Source organism: Coregonus lavaretus, assembly GCF_964263955.1.
Source record: "Coregonus lavaretus genome assembly, chromosome: 6".
NCBI classification, from domain to species: domain Eukaryota; kingdom Metazoa; phylum Chordata; class Actinopteri; order Salmoniformes; family Salmonidae; genus Coregonus; species Coregonus lavaretus.
Window position 1 is genome coordinate 935,077 of NC_139993.1, and position 16,226 is coordinate 951,302.

General features: G+C 41.0%; 1 pseudogene across 1 annotated transcript in view; it reads right to left on the minus strand.

The window, feature by feature from the left end:
* Positions 1-644: 644 nt before the first annotated feature.
* LOC311130327 (VPS10 domain-containing receptor SorCS3-like) overlaps positions 645-16,226 on the minus strand; it is a 195,384-nt pseudogene continuing 179,802 nt past the window's right edge. The window contains exons 17-24 of the transcript in view: positions 13,796-13,929; positions 12,879-12,998; positions 12,141-12,253; positions 7,357-7,488; positions 6,944-7,043; positions 2,170-2,275; positions 1,200-1,360; positions 645-703 (exon numbers count right to left, since the gene is read on the minus strand). The product of the transcript in view is annotated as a VPS10 domain-containing receptor SorCS3-like (transcript). The remainder of the gene's footprint in view (positions 704-1,199; positions 1,361-2,169; positions 2,276-6,943; positions 7,044-7,356; positions 7,489-12,140; positions 12,254-12,878; positions 12,999-13,795; positions 13,930-16,226) is intronic.

Here is a 16,226-nt window from a genome sequence, read left to right on the forward strand (position 1 = left end):
AAGAACCTCATTAAAAACAAATAAAGTTGGACTCTTTGTAAAAGTAACATCTTGCTTTTTAACACGCTTTTAAGAACTGATAACAGGTCATGACTAGATCTCCTGGGTTCGGCATTGTACTTTTACTACAAGCATGTGGAAAGTAAATATACATATCGTTTATACAGAGCTTTAACAGATATCTAAAGATAATTTGGTACATTTTCAATAATATTCCCTGTTAGATCGGATACCTAGACATGTTGGCCCATACAGACAATCCTCTTATACCTCATGAAAAGTAAAACTTTAAGAAATGCAAATACCTCTCTTCATAGATTTTGAAAAAGGCTTTGATAAATGTCCATGAAATAAGACAATGACGGACTGAAAATTAAACATTTCTTTGTAATCCAAATTGTGTAGCAGTAGGCCTAAGTAGCTCATACTTGTAATTAAAACTTGTCTCATTGAGTGGATTTCAAATTCGCCGCATAGATGCTATCAAACAAGACACCCATGCACATCAGTATAAATTAGGTGCTTAGAAAACTATTAACATTGGGTTTGTGTTTGAGAAATTACAAAAGAAACCAAAAAAGAGAAAACCCTCAAAATGGCAATACTTTAAGTCTGTACACATTTGTTGCATTCCTTCCTCGGCTTTACACGCTAGTACAGTTAGGAATCTCCCTTGTGCTCTCGCAGGCATTTCCAATTCGCCCTGGGGTAGAGAGAAAAAAAACACAACATAAGAACAATGTGGGTTAGTCCACTAGTAGTAGAGCCTTTGAAGCCTGTGAAACAAATAACTACTTAGACATTGATACGGCCTGTTAATTACTTGGGTTTCATTACAATGTCTTATCAAAAGCTCTTAAGCTGTTGTTTCATGTGTGGGACATTAGTGGCTGACCCATTCGTTAGTTTGTTTCCTTGTTTTCTTCTGAAGATACAGTACCCCTCCTTTCCTACCAGTTAATTCCATGTAAAGAAACAATGTAGACTTTCTAACACTATGTATTGTATACACTGCAGGTCAAAAGTCAACATTGTTATACACGGAGAGATGACCCATATGTGTTCTAGTCCAATATAATTAGTTTGGACAATGTTTATGTAATATTGATGGATCTTTCTCAACAAGGAAGTTCAAAGTCACCAAATCAGTAATTGCTAATAACACAATAAACAATGATTTATCAGACTATGTATCTTACATTTAACCCTGGCGTCCATCTCTTTCTCCAATACTTCTGTGGGCGTGGAGAACTCACTGAGGGTGATCTTAGGCGTGCTGTCATTCTGGCTGACCGAACCGATCATCTCCTGCTCTTTCTCCTGGTTCACCTCTGCGTATATGTTAATCCAGGGGATTTTTCTGCAGATTGGTAAATGTAGACAGACAACAGCCATGTTACAATAAGCAATGACTAGTCAATGATTGTCCGTCCCATTGGCAGTATTTCTCAAAGCTACACATTTTGTTCAGAGTTGGTATGATGACAAGCCTAACTAAGCCCTGGACGTGTTATTATCATAAAGCCACTAGATATCTAACTAAGAAAATCTTAATCTATCCATAAATAAATCCCCATATGACATCAATGTCTAGTACTGATATAAGACTGTAATTCTAATGCATATACATTTTGCATAATCTCAAAAAAATCTTTCCCCGTTCATATTTATGATCAGAAAAATGTTTCATCCACTTGTACTTCAATTTATTTCAAATTACAAGTCATTTTGTTATTTAATTGTTTTGCTTTGTCGTGTGTGACATTTCAATAAATCTGTTTACTCTTTAGATTAATGTGGGAAATTCCATATCAATAATTAATGCGTTTTCCGCAGACTTTTCCATCATTTTAATAATTCAGCTATTAACAGCCGAAGTACGACAACAGCATTTTAACCAATTTAATGATAGTTTTCTTCACATAACATCACTGATTCACACATGTGCCTCATGCATCCAAATCACTCTAAATCTGTTTACTACATCTACAGTATAAAGGAAATTTGAAAAGTTATTTCAAAGGAACGTCATTAGTTCATCGTTCATTTATGCAGGCCCTACCAATCTGGCATATTATTATAATATGCTTTATTAATGATGATGTCAGATGATTAGAGCAGTGCTGTGATACAGTGTTCAAAGATATAATCATACAGTACTGTACATACCTCTTGAATTTGTAGATGAGAAACACTGCTAAACCCAGGAATACTACTGATAGGAGCATCAGCATGGCTGAACTGCTGTGTCTCGGGCTGGAATCCACCAAGGGTGCTGTAACAGAGGGTAGAGGAAGACCAACGTTAAACATAACAAGAACATAGCAACACAATAAAGGCTAATCTGGGATTGCCTTGGAGTCTTTCTTGCTTCATTGCCAATATTGATCCTATACTGTATATTATTGTGTTTTTTCGCGTTAGTTGTAATTTATTTTGTACATAATGTTTCTGCCACCGTCTCTTATGACCAATAAGAGTTTCTGGATATCAGGACAGCGATTACTCACCTCGTATTGGACAAAGATTTTTTCTTCAACGAGTCTGACGCAAAGGATATTCTACAGACACCCGACAAGGCCCAAATCCCAGTCATTCGCATGAGAAAGTGACAGAGATATCGTGGATGTAGGTCGGGGTGCCTTGTAAGAATCCGAATGCTAGCGAATACTCTGCCTCTACCATCAGTCCTATTAGCCAATGTACAATCATTTGAAAACAAAATAGACTACTTACGATCACAGATATCCTACCAACGGGACATAAACATTGTTAATATCTTATGTTTCACCGAGTCGTGGCTGAACGACGACATGACTAACATACAGCTGGCAGGATATACGCTACATCGGCAGGATAGAACGGCTGACTCCGGTAAAACAAGGGGTGGCGGTCTGTGTATATTTGTAAACAACAGCTGGTGCACAAAATCCAATGCTAAGGAAGTCTTGAGGTTTTGCTCACCTGAGGTAGAGTATCTCATCATAAGCTGTAGATCACACTATTTACTAAGAGAGTTTTCATCTATATTTTTCGTAGCTGTCTATTTACCACCACAAACCTATGCTGGCACTAAGATTGCACTCAATTACCTGTATAAGGCCATAAGCAAACAGGAAAACGCTCATCCAGAGGCAGCACTCCTAGTGGCTGGGGACTTTAATGCAGGAAAACTTCTACCTGCATGTAAAATGTGCAACCAGAGGAAAGAAAACTCTAGACCACCTTTACTCCACACACAGAGACGTGTACAAAGCTCTCCCTCACCCTCCATTTGGCAAGTCTGACCATAATTCCATCCTCCTGATACCTGCTTATAAGCAAAACTAAAGCAGGAAGCACCAGTGACTCGGTCAGATGATGCAGATGCTAAGCTACAGGACGGTTTTGCTAGCACAGACTGGAACATGTTCCGGGATTCTTCCGATGGCATTGAGGACTACACCACATAGAGCTGCCGCTTTCAAGGAGCTGGACTCTAACCCGGACGCTTATAAGAAATCCCGCTATACCCTCTGACGAACTATCAAACAGGCAAAGAGTCAATACAGGACTAAGATTGAATCATACTACACCGGCTCCGACGCTCGTCGGATGTGGCAGGGTCTTGCAATCTATTACAGACTACAAAGGGAATCACTTCCGCGAGCTGCCCAGTGACACGAGCCTACCAGACGAGCTAAATCACTTCTATGCTCGCGTCGAGGCAAGCAACACTGAAGCATGCATGAGAGCATCAGCTGTTCCGGATCACTATGTGATCACGCTCTCCGTAGCCGATGTGAGTAAGACTTTTAGGCAGGTCAACATTCACAAGGCCGCAGGGCCAGACGGATTACCAGTATGCGTACTCCGAGCATGCGCTGACCAACTGGCAAGTGTCTTCACTGACATTTTCAACATGTTTTAAACAGACCACCATAGTCCCTGTGCCCAAGAACACTAAGATAACCTGCCTATATGACTACTGACACGTAGCACTCACGTCTGTAGCCATGAAGTGCTTTGAAAGGCTGGTCATGGCTCACATCAACACCAATATCCCAGAAACCCTAGACCCACTCTAATTTGCATACCGCCCCAACAGATCCACAATGATGCAATCTCTATTGCACTCCACACTGCCCTTTCCCACCAGGACAAGAGGAACACCTACGTGAAAATGCTATTCATTGCCTACAGTGCAGCGTTCAACACCATAGTGCCCTCAAAGCTCATCACTAAGCTAAGGACCCTGGGACTAAACACCTCCCTCTGCAACTGGATCCTGGACTTTCTGACGGGCCGCCCCCCAGGTGGTAAGGGTAGGTAACAACACATCTGCCACGCTGATCCTCAACACGTTGGCCCCTCAGGGGTGCGTGCTCAGTCGCCTCCCGTATTCCCTGTTCACCCATGACCACATGGCCAGGCACGACTCCAACGCCATCATTAAGTTTGCCGCCGACACAACAGTGGTAGGCCTGATCACAGACAACGATGAGACAGCCTATAGGGAGGAGGTAAGAGACCTGGCAGTGTGGTGCCAGGATAACAACCTCTCCCTCAAGACAAAGGAGATGATTGTGGACTACAGGAAAAAAAAGAGGACTGAGCATGCCCCCATTCTCATCGACAGGGCTGTAGTGGAACAGGTTGAGAGCTTCAAGTTCCCTGGTGTCCACATCACCAACAAACTATCGTGGTCCAAACACACCAAGACAGTCGTGAAGAGGGCACGACAAAGCCTATTCTCAGGAGACATGGCATGGGTCCTCAGATCCTCAAAAAGTTCTACAGCTGCACCATCGAGATCATCCTGACTGGTTGCATCACTGCCTGGTACGGCAACTGCTCGGCCTCCGACCGCAAGGCACTACAGATAGGGTAGTGCGTATGACCCAGTACCAGGACCTCTATACCAGGCGGTGTTAGAGGAAGGCCCTAGAAATTGTCAAAGACTCCAGCCACCCTAGTCATGGACTGTTCTCTCTGCTACCGCACGGCAGGCGGTACCGGAGCGCCAAGTCTAGGACCAAAAGGCTTCATAACAGCTTCTACCCCCAAGCCATAAGACTCCTGATTAGCTAATCATGGCTAACCAGACTATCTGCATTGTCCCCCCACCCCACCCCCTCTTTTACGCTGCTGCTACTCTCTGTTTATTAACAATGCATAGTCACTTTAACTCTACCCACATGTACATATGACCTATATTACCTCGACTAACCTGTGCCCCTGCACATTTACTCTGTACCGGTACCCCCTGTTTATAGCCTCCCTACTGTTATTTTATTTTACTGCTGCTCTTTCATTATTTATTTTGTACTTATTTATTTCTTTACTTGACACTTATTATTCTTAGAACTGCAGTGTTGGTTAAGGGCTTGTAAGTAAGCATTTCACTGTAAGGTATCCGGCGCATGTGGCAAATACAATTTGATTTGATTTGAAGGTAGAGCACAGTATATTTTCTATTTTGTATTTTTATCCAGCCCCAGCTCTGAGAGGCGGCCTGTGATGTTGATGACTTTTCTGAAGCAGCTTGAAGGCTCTTCCCAGCTTTTCTAAGGTGAGACACACACACACCACACACTTGACACACAGACACACACACACACACACACTTTAAAATTCAGCACCCGCCGACTTGCGTTGTGTATACCCAGCCCTTTAAGCCACAGACAGCCAGCTCAAGACTATATGTTCTCACTGGGATTATGTGGCTAGACCTGTGAAGTCTATCTGCATTGTACTCCTGAGTGGCGCAGTGGTCTAAGCCACTGCATCGCAGTGCTAACTGTGCCACTAGAGATCCTGGTTCGAATCCAGGCTCTGTCGCAGCCGGCCGCGACCGGGAGACTCATGGGCGGCGCACAATTGGTCCAGGGTAGGGGAGGGAATGGCCGGCAGGGATGTAGCTCAGTTGATAGAGCATGGCGTTTGCAACGCCAGGGTTGTGGGTTTGATTCCCACGGGGGGCCAGTATAAAAAAAAAAAAATGTATTCACTAACTGTAAGTCGCTCTGGATAAGAGCGTCTGCTAAATGACGTAAATGTAAAAATGTAAGTCTTCAATCACCATCATCTGTGACCAGAGAGCTTTGAGCAATCCTCTCTCCAACCCCAACACCCACATTAACTTCACATGTGAAGTGTTCCAAAAACATGTTTTCACATGAGAAATGTCATGTTTTTTGCATTTTCCACGTGAAATCATGTGGCTTTTATGTAAGGGCACTTCAAACTTTAACCCTCTACTCTTCCATGTGGACCCAGCTGCTGTAGTAAGTGTGGTGTTGTAGAGGTATATAGAAGGAGGCTGGACTACTGCTCTGTATCCATTCAATACTCTCAACTGAGAATATTTTCCATTGTGAAGCAGGTTTTGTGTTGTTTCTGGGTGGACACCGGCCAATCATTTTAATTGCAGCCAAGAGTAGTTATTTATTTGTCTCATTTCAAGCCAACACTCAAACTTGTGTAATGTTGAGGATTATTTTGAGGCGATTCTGAATTCTGCATGCATTTATAATCAAACTTCTCTTTTTTTGTCCTTTTCTCAAGGACTAAATAATCAACATAATTATACTCAGTGTAACACTCATTTTGTGGTTGGATGGCTGTAAAAGACAGTGAACAGATGTTGGGCATCTTGATCGCTGATATAAAAGTTCCCTTGTCTCAAGGAGTTCCACTTAAAATAAAATCAATCCTCCCTTTCCTCCCATGTCCTCCTCCAATCGTCATACATAAATACAGAACAAAAAAATGTTTGGTTTATGCTATCCAAATATGGCTTATGAAGAGATTATCTCCAGTAAATTAAATTGCATTTATGACATCACAAAAATAAACAAATACAGCTAAAAAACAGGAGAATATGTAGAGAAAATAATGATTTCTCATGCAAGTACATACAGTTAATTTATGTAATTTTCTTGATGCTAACTTTTTTCCTTACCCAAAGTTAGCTGTGTGATGTAAACGATTACTCTTTCTCCTGGCTTTAGCTCAAACTCCACCAGATTCTGGTCCAGAGCGCTGGCAAGTATCTCAGAGATCTGTTGAAGGAGATGAAAGAAGCATAATTTTGTCAAACAATTGTCACCCTTTACAGCTCTTTCAATTCACACACACTGCATAATTAAATAATATTTGCCATCTTGTCATGACACCCACCACATTGGTTCAATTGTCTCAATTGTCAGACTCGGGTGCATATAATTAATGTGGATGTGTGTCATTTCAGCCATGACAATGTAATTATCCTATTGGGTGAATTGACGTGAAGGATTGGAAACACTTTGTCATATATGCCATGACAGAATTACAATGACACTCAAAATGTCAGCGTCCAATCTAACTGTCCCATACCTGCTTTAGCTCCTCTTCGCTCTTTTTCCTGCCCTCTGATTGGTTCTTGTGTGGTAACAGAAAGAGCTCAGTGGACGTTGGCACACCTGGAAACACTGCAACCAATAGCTGATCCTCTTGAAAGTCTGACACCTGTTGACAATGGGCAATACTGTTACAATATGTTCATACTTGTATGGCATTCTTAGTCTACAGTCAAAAACACTGCCCTTAGATTATATACATATTTAACATGTTTGAAATCAAAGGAGAGGGAGGTGACAATGAAATAGCTTTGGGCTTGATCAACATGTGGTAATAACCCAGTACAACCTACAGGTAAACAATGCTACCAAACCAAAAGATGACAATTCAGCATTAATACTACTTTCTTTTTCGGTAACACTTTATTTGACATCTAGCGTCATAACACGTTATGATGCGGTTATAACCATGTCATAATATGTCATAACAGTTGACATAACCTGTCATAACATTGTCACGACACTGTCATGACACATATTTAGATGTGTTGTGACATTTATTGCAATATTTTATGGCTAGTTATGACATCTATATAAGAGTGTCAAAGCCCACAAAACCTACCACACAAGGCAAACCAATCGATTCTACTTGTATATAGTATGTTATATAACATTTCCTAAAATTGGCCATTCTATTACCATTGTAATTGTACACACATTGATGTCAAACATGTGCCTAGCCCAATGCTCTGTCGCTGATGACTGGGAAGAATGCAGGAGAAGGACAAAACACCCTCTTTGGAACTTATGACTGACATATGGTCATGTATGTAATAGGCCTATCTGGCTTATATTATTATCTTTACAACAACTAAAATGTTCCATATTTTAGAATCAAAGTTTGTTTGTTCACAACATTATATACATGTATACTTGGTCCTCTGTAGCTCAGCTGGTAGAGCACGGCGCTTGTAACGCCAAGGTAGTGGGTTCGATCCCCGGGACCACCCATACACAAAACAAAAAAAATGTATGCACGCATGACTGTAAGTCGCTTTGGATAAAAGCGTCTGCTAAATTATATATTATATTATATACTTAGCGCTACCACTAGGGGGAGACATTCAACATTTTAACTGCATGCACGAGCCTCATATTTTGGAAGAGCAGGAAGAGAAGCCCAGTGGAAAAATGTCAATTGTCCGTGTCTCCTTATTCATCCTGTTTTCAGGTTTGTAACATTTATGAGCATGGTTTTGTTTTTATCTAGAGATAACATATTTATCAAAATTGTAATGATGTATAATTTGTATAATTTAAGTGTTTTGATCAAGTGAAAAATGTGTGAGATTGTCCCTTTCATATGAGTGTAGCCAAGCTAAGCTAGCTAACTTTGTATGTAGCTAAGTCAATGAGACAAGATAGCGACTTGGCTATCTTGTCTTTTGGCTCTTAAATTGTTACATTTTTTTACAAACGATGACTAGTATTAAGTGTATTTACATGAGAACATATGAACCACGCTAATGATATGTATTTTAGAAGATTACTTTTCATGATATGTGTATCTAACATCCATATGCTAACCACAAACATTAGCTAGCCTACCATTTAATACACAAGACTCTTCTATAATCAATTTATAGAAGTAGCACTATATATTCACTACCGTTCAAAAGTTTGCGGTCACTTAGAAATGTCCTTGTTTTCGAAAGAAAAGCAATTTGTTTGTCCATTAAAATAACATCACATTGATCAGAAATACAGTGCAGACATTGGTAATGTTGTAAATGGCTACTGTTACTGGAAAAGGCTGATTTTTTATGGAATATCTACATAGGCATACAGAGGCCCATTATCAGCAACCATCAGTCCTGTGTTCCAATGGAACGTTGTGTTTGCTAATCCAAGTTCATCATTTTAAAAGGCTAATTGATCATTAGAAAACCCTATTGCAATTATGTTAGCACAGCTGAAAACGGTTGTGCAGATTAAAGAAGCAATAAAACTGGCCTTCTTGAGACTAGTTGAGTATCTGGAGCATCAGCAATTGTGGTTTCGATTACAGGCTCAAAATGCCAGAAACAAATTACTTTCTTCTGAAACTCATCAGTCTATTCTTCTTCTGAGAAATGAAGGCTATTCCATGCGAGAAATTGCCAAGAAACTGAAGATCTCGTACAACGCTGTGTACTACTCCCTTCACAGAACAGCGCAAACTGGCTCTAACCAGAATAGAAAGAGGAGTGGGAGGCCCCGGTGCACAACTGAGCAAGAGGACAAATACATTAGAGTGTCTAGTTTGAGAAACAGATCCCTCACAGGTCCTCAACTGGCAGCTTCATTAAATAGTACCCACAAAACACCAGTCTCAACGTCAACAGTGAAGAGGCGACTCCGGGATGCTGACCTTCTAGGCAGAGTTGCAAAGAAAAGCCATATCTCAGACTGGCCAATAAAAATACAAGATTAAGATGGGCAGTCTGAGATATGGCCTCCATGTTTTCGCGAAAGTGTACAGTATTTATTTCTTGATGGGAAAAGTATGTCTTGACAAACAACTGTTTTTCCATGCCTTCAAAATAGCTATGACTAAATGTTTTTTTCAAATAATGGCCTTCATCCACTTCAGATTACCAGCGAAGCATGGGGTTCCAACCAGCAATCAGTGTCCATTTTAAAATCCACTACTTTTTTTATGGGTTCTCTATAGGGCTATCGGCGGACAATGGAGTGGCGTAGTCTGCAAGTCACATGCACTTTAAGAGCATAAATTATCAAGACTTGAAGTCACTATTTGAGTAGCAAAATAGTGGACAAATAGAGAGCAAAGGAATCACTCACAATGAGAGTAAAGAGGCATAGAAGGAAAGGAGAGGGATAGGGAAGGGGATGGGATGCAATAGACCCTGTAAAAATCAATACACTCAGGCCGGTTTGATCTCTTTGCGATCACTCATTAGTCTAAAAAGCCTTCTGGCTCTGTGTGCTTGGGTAGCACTGGCATTTTATGCCCCCCAAACTTATTGGCTGGAGTGAAAAATCTGATCTGGATTAAGGGAGGGGAGAAGGTGAGTCAGACTGAGTCAGATGAGTGAGCTTTTAGGAGGGAATTATGTCCAAGCCCAAATTTGGCTGAGAAAAGACCTCTGCAGCGCTGTATCTTGTCGCTTTAATATTTGAACAGCAAAGGCTTTTGGTGCGGCTTCCTCACAATCTTACTGTACACAAAGCTAAATAAATAAGATGAAACAGTGGTCAATTACTAATTACTATTGTAAACACACCATGACATGGATTCTGTTTTTCTTTTGTCGTGAATTTGACCGTAACTATGAACTATGACGATACTGGGTTATTCTATCTTCATAACTCCTTCCATAGTGCATTATTTCCAACATTGTTGTGATAAATAGGTTATGATGATTCACCTATAACTACCATTTCATTCTGTCGTTACCCAGGAAAGGAAAGGGGGGCGAGAGCAAGAAAGGGATGCCCAGAAGAAGTGCACTCTATTGGGGAAGAAAGAGGACATGTTAACCTCTTGCACCACACTGAGAGGTGCATTAACAGGTGGTGGTGAAACCAGCGGGGGGCTTCCGCGAAACATAAAATGATATGAATTTGCCATTAATCACTGTCTGGAACCTGAGAGGGAGCCTCCAGCCATCTTCCATGTACCGCAAGGGGAGGAAAGAAGAAGCCGGAGAAACCGAAGATGGAATGACTTCTGAAAATAACTTCAAATAGCCTCTATTACTGAACTCCCCATTCAAACCTCTATGAGGTGGTGGGTTGGAAATAGCTGAGGAGAAAAAGTGCAGCCCTGCCTGACTCTCACTATTGTCAGCCATAGAGCTGTACTGTAGTACAGCAACACTGCAGCTTAATGGACTGTAATAACACTTTGTATAGTGGTTGTTGCACAATATCTAGACTATGAACCCTATGTAAACTCTAGCAGTACATGGATGAATAGTCCTTACTATGATTTCCTTTCAGAGAAAGGGTGAAAGAGTGAAAGAAGGGATGGTTTGAAAGCATTAAACTGCATATGGAGCATATGAACTAGTGTTCATAAACTCAATAGAAACCTGAGACCCATATACTGTATAATGTATCTACTATACGTCCTAAAAGGTTGTATAACAAAACTTCCTGTATGAAAAGAGGTGCTGTAACAGTCTATTGAGGCTAGCAATTAATAGCTCAACTAGAGCTATAGCTTTCTATAACTGAGTGGGCCCCTCAGTTCAACACAATTCAATTGGCTGGTGCTATACTATACTGCCATGAACATAGTATATGGCTCCCAGGTAACAAAGTGCACTTTATCCCTCACAAAGCCTCACCCTGACCTCTATCACAGTAGCTCCCTCCACTGGCTCTCAGCCTAGCTCGCCTGAATCGCCTCACATGTCAAATCCACTGTGGAGTTGGTGAAGATACAGAAAGACCACAAGTTGCATGCTATAGGCCTTAACCTCCACTCGAAGTGGAAGAATAACACACTTAACTATGACATATCAGTGCCTGCTCTCCTCCGCAGATACTACGCACATCCAGTGCCCCGGTAATGGCTAAGATCTCCTTCATTCCAGGCTAATTCTGAAGAACGCATTTCATTTCTCTGATTTCTGAAAATAAATTATTAGTGCTCATCAAGCTACCTCAAGGGGGGAAAAAGAAGCCAAGCCTCTCACACCTGTGTGATAACGAATCACAGGACAGCCCGAGGGCCAACGCCGAAGCGTCTGAGTGGATAGAAAGATACGAGAGAGAGGGAGAAAAAGAGAGAAGGAAGGAATTCACACTTACTTGGAGCAGAGCCTTCTTAATGACTCTCCCCACATCCTGTCTCCACTCGGGGACGTCAGGGTTGAACTCGTCCAGATTAGGAGAGAAAGATAAAAGCAGAGATTTGAAGAACTCTGTCAGAGAGAGAGAGAGAGACCCAGGGGAGAAACAGAAACAGACCGTTAATTCAGCTCCTGATCTAGGTGCATTATTCTCAAGGTATCCTCCTCATTCCCCACTGTTATTTGTTCTGGTTGTGTCCCTCCTCTAACGGTCTTCTGATGGGTGGGAAAGATGACAGAGATGTCGGTGTGTGTGATTGTGTGCGTGTGCGTGTTCATGGTTTGACAAGGGGAGATGATTGCTCGTACAAGTGTTTTCTTAGATAATTGGGGTAATGTCCTCTTCGACAATATCCTAACATATTCAAATGTAAAGTACCCTCAAATGTTGCATACCAAGTGAGATGGCTGCTAGATGTGCTAATTAGCATTACATCAAGTAGGATAATTTGATTAGGGAGATCCGAGAGAGAGAGAGAGAGAAGAGAGAGAGAGAGAGAGAGAGAGAGAGAGAGAGAGAGAGAGAGAGAGAGAGAGAGAGAGAGAGAGAGAAGAGAGAGAGAGAGAGAGAGAGAGAGAGAGAAGAGAGAGAGAGAGAGAGAGAAGAGAGAGAGAGAGAGAGAGAGAGAGAGAGAGAGAGAGAGAGAGAGAGAGAGAGAGAGAGAGAGAGAGAGAGAGATGTAGTACTGATCCTTACCTTGGACTGCTACGTCTTGTCTTGCAGTATGGCGTTGGCTGAAGACATTTGGACCGTAACAGTGTTCATTTCCTCGCTGGTGAAGGTGTACGAGATGCTGCCGTCTAAGCTGATTACCAGCTGGAGGAAGAGGGAACATGGACAAAATGGATGATCACACTTTGATCCGGTCATCAACCCTTCACCTAAAACCTTTACCTAAAACCCCGGAACATGAAAAAAAAAAACATTTCAGATGATAACAACTTCTCCTTGAACTTCTCACTTAGAGTAGTCGGAACTTCTGACTTGCGTAGTTAGAGTAGTCGAAATTCTGACTTGAGTAAAACCCTACAAAAAACATCCTCCCCATAAGACCTAGAACCAATGCAGCTAAGGTAATAACTTATGACATACTAACAAGATGTCTGAACAAAATACAAGATCAGAGACTGCTCCGCCTCTATCATAGCCACCTTCCATCAGAGAAGAGGTCAATGTACCTAATACCATAGACATCATGTATACCCCATATATACATCAGTGGAGTCTACTGAAGGGAGGACAGCTCATAGTAATGGTTGAAGTGGAATGGAACTGGAATGGAAACCATGTCTTTGATGTGTTAAATGCTGTTCCATTTATTCCATTCCAGCCATTACAATAATCCCGTCCTCTGATGTAATTAAAATGACACCAGCCACAACTGCAGTACATGTACAGTATATGGCATTATAGGGTAAGACCCCTTTTGAATAGTGTCAGTTTACCTCTACTAATGTTGTACAGTTGGTACCCCACATACAGTATACTGTATACTATACACAACATCAGAAGAGGATATGTGTCTGCACAATGTGGTCTCACTACTGGAGTCCCCACCGGGCTCGGTTCTAGGCCCTCTTTTCTGTACACCAAGTGTTTTAAGTCCAGTTTACCTCAGTGCTGTTCCCAAGCCACCAGAAGTAGCTGAGGGTCCTGGAGTGGATTGGCCAGACCACTGCTGTTAGGTTTACTTCCTTGTTCTTGATGGCCACAAACGGAGCTAGCAGCTGGACATGTTCCACAGGACCTGATACAAACACAGAGGATGATTCAGACTCAGTTTTGGATGATTTAGACACAGTATTGGATGATTCAGACTCAGTGTTGGATGATTCAGACTCAGTATTGGATGATTCAGACTCTTTATTGGATGATTCACACTCAGTATTGGATGATTCAGACTCAGCATTGGATGATTCAGACTCAGCATTGGATGATTCAGACCCAGTACCCAGATTGTAATTACATGGATATTGTTTCAGACTACCCACTTTACAATATGAAAAGCACTCGCACATTGAAATACTATTTTTAGATTATTTTTGGCTTAAAAATGAAAAGCACTGGCATGTCCAAATATTAGTTTTACAGGGGCGTGGGGAAAAATAAATAGCAACCTCCTTAAATTATGAATTAGAGACAAGAAGATCCCTCACACTGCGCTTGCCAGTATCACTTATCATTATCACTGGGGTAGTGTGTGGGATCTTCTTTTCAATAAGACTACTTTAGCTGAAAGGGAAGTTGAATGAAATCTTACTCAATAAATGTCATAACTGTCATAATGTTTTATAGTTTTGATGGAATTTACTTGAAGAACAAGATTTATTCTAGACTTAAAACACGTTGACATTGTCATGTTTTTGTCATGATACCTTGTGAGTAATACTGTGGTCTGCCATGCTAAGACCGTAATGGAAGCTGACGTGGGTAACGTGGCATTACCGTCATCTAAGCAGTGAAGTTTCCTATAGCTGAAGTATGAAAAATAGTATAGTATGAAAATGTATGTACTCACTAACTGTAAGTCGCTCTGGATAAGAGCGTCTGCTAAAATGACTAAATATAACACCGTATTTTCATGTAAAACTCTGGCTGACAGTGGTGTGACTCGGCACTCTGGCGTGTACGTCTCCGCCTGGGCTTCTGTTAACTCTTATCCTCTTTAACTGAGACTAATCTTTATCCTTATACATGTGTGTATGTGTTTGTGTGTGAGTCAATTAGACAGGCTCCATAAACTGTGTTTGGTGTTAAAAATATTCAAATTGGAAATCTGTGGCGGCATCGTGCTTGGCACATCGCTAAAAGCATCGCCTGCACGCTCTCTCCCCTGTAAATGACCTCAAAATGTACCAAACCATGGAGAAAAAAACACCAGCAGAATCAATGCCATCAGAAAAATGAAAGTACACTGATTGAAAGTGTCGTGGCGACTAGAGACAACATTTAAATGGCACCTTCACAAATTGACGAAAGCCTCGATGTTCAAATCAAGAGACGAAGGGGCAATTCAAACACTGCACCGCAAAGAGCTGGATAATTCTTGATGCCTTTTAGACATAAGCATGTTATATTTGTCACAATCTTTTTACTTGGCATTTGGCTTGTTCATTACAAGATGAGAAGAGCAAGAGAGAATCAATGTGCTGTACTATGTGGAAAGCATTCTGGTACTTTGCCTATAACTGGCTCCATTGTACACTGCTGTATACTTAGTAAGGTGGTTATTTACAGAGAAATATGAGGCATTGAGATATTCAATTATGATCCTTGAGAACCACTTCACTGTTGTTTTTCGATCCTTTCCCTCCAATCAGAGACTGATCCAGACCTGGGTCACCAGGTGAGCGACTACTCTGGCCAATCAATGGCCGACGTCACAGTAACTGACCAATTATCTACCAGGTGCAGTACAACGAAAACCAGAAGTACTTCAGTCCTCGATGGCGGGAATTGAATAGCCCTGAGACAATAGATGAATGTATAGAGGTGACGTACAGTACATGTAACATGGAGCTTGGTTCTCATTGAGTCACCTGGAAAGCAAGTAAAGTAAGGACTATAGAAAGAAAGAAAGAAAGAAAGAAAGAAGAGAAGAAAGAAAGAAAGAGAAAGAAAGAAAGAAAGAAAGAAAGAAAGAAAGAAAGAAAGAAAGAAAGAAAGAAAGAAAGAAAGAAAAGAAAGAAAGAAAGAAAGAAAGAAAGAAAGAAAGAAAGAAAGAAAGAAAGAAAGAAAGAAAGAAAGAAAGAAAGAAAGAAAGAAAGAAAGAAAGAAAGAAAGAAGAAAGAAAGAAAGAAAGAAAGAAAGAAAGAAAGAAAGAAAGAAAGAAAGAAAGAAAGAAAGAAAGAAAGAAAGAAAGAAAGAAAGAAAGAAGAAGACAAAAAAATAAAAATAAAGAAAGTTCATAATTATAAAAAAAATAATAAAAAATACATCCATTGTATTTGAGTGCCCAGCCAGATGCTTGTACTTGTGTTTATTCTAGACTTAAATACATATCATTGTTGAAATGGGGTTCAATACGATGCCCCAAACCACAGT